This window comes from Calidris pugnax, unplaced genomic scaffold, assembly GCF_001431845.1.
Source record: "Calidris pugnax isolate Ruff unplaced genomic scaffold, ASM143184v1 scaffold14, whole genome shotgun sequence".
Classification (NCBI taxonomy): domain Eukaryota; kingdom Metazoa; phylum Chordata; class Aves; order Charadriiformes; family Scolopacidae; genus Calidris; species Calidris pugnax.
Genome location: NW_015090793.1, coordinates 12106999 through 12110567, shown reverse-complemented (window position 1 = coordinate 12110567; position 3569 = coordinate 12106999).

Genomic DNA, 3569 nt, shown 5'->3' with positions numbered 1-3569 from the left:
TTCTTTCCCTTTCCTCTACAGAAAGTGCCTTGCATGCTTTCAGTCATGTGCGAAGCTTCAATTCCCTCCAAATATGAAAAATTGGTGCTTTATAAATAGTGTGAAACAGGTACAGCCTGATGCTGACGATGCAACGGCTGCACTGGTGCTACCAGAATGCACAGAGCATGTTTTTGTGAGGGGTTTGAGGAGCAACAGTTTGGAGATGAACTGAAAGCACATTAACAAATTGCGTTTTAATGAGGTGAAATGCAAGGAGGTGAAGCTACTCATACCTTCAAAGAAGGTTCCAAAACCAGAACACCATATAAGGGCAACTAACAGTCCTCGAGGAGGTTATAACAGAGGTGCCAGAGCCACTCCTACGACTCACCAGGACTTGGAGATCCCCACCTTTCTCAGCCCACTTGCTGAAAGATTTATAGTTAGGAAGATTACCCTTTTCATCTCTAAAAATTGCCCTAATCTCAAAATCTCATTTTCTGCAAAGGAAACTAATTATTTTGTGTCCTGCCCCAAAAAGTATTCCCCAGATGCAAAGAGCAATGATCCGTCTTTTTATATGCAGTATTTTTTTCAGATGGGCAGAGCATTATATCCTCCCTTCAGTCTTCTTATTTCAGGACTTAAATGTCTCATTTATTTCATTCAGATCACTTTTTAACACATCTGCCACTTTTTCTGAACCCAGGACTTCCTCCAATTAATTTCTGACTTGCTTAAGTTAAGACTACGCGTGCTATTGCAGGTGGAATTAATCCATTTCTAAGTGCGGAGAATTAATTTCTTCTCATACCTAACACAAAGAATTTTTCAAAATTCCAAGAGGGGATTATTAGCATTTTTTTCTGACAACAGTACAAAAAGAAACTGAAAGGAGACAAACAAACAAAAGGAGAATCCTTTTCACAAGTCATCCTGTCATCTGCAGCACTCCTCACTGCAAGATGCTGTGGATGCACAACATTTACACAGCTTCAGAAAGCAAGTAGACAAAATTATGGAAGAAAAAAAAAAATTGCTGAAGAAACATCCACCCAGGGTCATCAATGTATGACAGCAGTCCTGTCTGAGTAAGGTGTATCCTTTTATGCTTGACTCAGTCTCAGTCAGGCCCCTTCCTCAACGGATCAAGAATTTGTGATCTGTGTTTCAGAGGTAGATTTAATGGTCCAGCACATCTGGCCTCCTTGTTGAGGGACTGTCCTGTACAGTCTTACACCCTGACTGTGCTGGGTAGTGGTCTCTTTTCTGCAGCTCAAATGGAAATGTTTTCTATCTACCTTTTATGAATGGTATTTTTAAAAATATCTTACAGACACTCCAAGTCTACATGAGTGAAAGCAACTTATGGGAGGTAGCAGTCAGGGGAAATTCATTGTTCCATCAGCAAAATGGCTGATGCACAAGGGAGCAAGAAAACCACTTCTCCATGGAAGAAGGTGACATTTCAGTTACAAGTTAAAGATGAAACAGCAACAGGGAGAGCCAGAAGCAAACACATGTCTGATAGCAGGTAGCCCGTGAAAATCAGCACAGCCTGTAAATGACATTAAAAGACACTTAACAGCAATAGACATCTAAATCCCAGATCCATCATTTCTGCTGGGAAGTTTTCACATCAAGGAAAAAGCAAAGTGCTTCGTGTTTTTCACAGAATGTCACAGCAGGTAAAAGCCAGAACTTGTCCATCAATGGCAAGATTTGCAGGAGCGCAGATATCCCACAAGGGTTGTGGTGCTCTAGGAGGAAGAAATACATCATCCCCTGCCATATTCCGATTAAGTGAAGGTATTAAAATTAACAGTTCAACAGAGGATCACTCTGATTTTTGTAATTTCTGCACTTTCCCTAGTGCAAAAGTTCTCAACATTTTTCTGTTTTGCAAGTATCTCAGTGTTTTCTGCTGAGTGGTGGATCCCTGAGTAGCAAACTTAAGCTTGCTGACAATAGCTTTGATTTCTTAATTGCTTTTCATGGACTCAGAGGTAGTCCAGAGATCACTTTTCCCCCTGGGTTTTGTAGACAACAGCCTGAGGGCAACTGATAAGTTTATTAAAATATCTGCTGTTACTTTGATGCTCTGGAGTTCCTATTAATAGCCTAACGATACTGCATATGTGCTTAGGGGGAGGAAATTGCTCCCTCCCCGCCCCCCCCAGTCATCTACTTTTGAATAAAGCTAGTGGGACTCTGACACTGTTCATATGTCTCTGTGGAAGATGGAGCATCACAGCACACTTCATGCTAGTATGGCTTGACAATTCATACCTCACCAGCTTGGACTAGTGGCAGAGAAAGCATGTGACTATTTACCCCAAACATGCAGACAATTTTGCAGTGTTTAATCAGAGGAGGCAACATTGTGTCCACCTTAACCTCTCGCGAACAGCAGAGAAAGGACTTCCTCTGTTGACTTCTGAACCACGTCCAGTCATTTGTTTTCTTAAGCAAGTACTTTCAGCCACGTCATTCAGGCATGATAGTGAGACTTCAGGAATGAAGAGGCGATTTGATATAGCCCTTCACAACTTGTTTTTAACTCCTGCTGTTATAAAAAAGAAACCAAACCTAGTTCTCATTCAAAATCTCCCGTTTTAACTCCAGAACTTAATTATGCATCTTCAGAGAATTAAAGGATAGGGTCAGTGTCCTCTCTACTAAGAGATGTGTGGGAACACATTGAACATTCTCATTTTGCTCTTCATTTACACTAGGAAGGACTTTCAGATCCAGAAGGTGAATTACTCAGACCCTGCAATGAAGCAAATAATTTGTGCTCTGTTCTCTCAGGAGCACCTGATGTTTGCTTTTTCTCCTTCACTTTTCTCTTTATGCCTTAACAGCATAAATGAGCTGCTCATCACTTTGACCCACTGAGGTCAAAGTGATGAGCAGCATGCATAAGGAAGAGAGGGTATGGATGTCCCTGGCTCTGCTCTCTGGGTCAAATTTGTCAATGTTTTGCACCTGGAGAAAATCTGAATCTCATTTACACCACTGCAAAACAGCTGCATTTGTAGGGTTGACATTACTTTTTCCTTTAGCCAAAGAGGTTTTGAGAAGATGGTTCAAGGGCCTTGAGATCTGGCTGCTTTCCTGGCACAAACATAAACAACTGCAGAAGAGAAGGTATATTAAGAAACCAAGTATGGTGAGTCTGGCTCCTAGTCAGTGACTGGTGCCTCTGTTGGGAAAATCTTCAGCCAATTTCAGTAATTGCAAAACAATATATACTTGGGGATTTCTGCCCCAATTAAGTTTCATAACGGATTTTAATAAATGAAGGGTACAGAGGACTGTAGTTGAAAGGAGGTCAGATTATCAAGTCCTAACAAAGAATTTTATTTCCTTAGGCTGTGACTCATGTAAGAGATAGCATCTTTCTCCAGCCTCAGGTTTGGAGAGTTTAATGAGAAAGCATTTTCAGGACTTGGAAAACGGACTATTGGCCACAAACATGGCTGGTTGTTTTTTTTTTTTTTTTTTTTTTTTTTTTTTTTTTTTAAAAAAAAAAAAAAAAAAAAAAAAAAAAAAAAAAAAAAAGTTCTAGGAAAAATATTAAACCC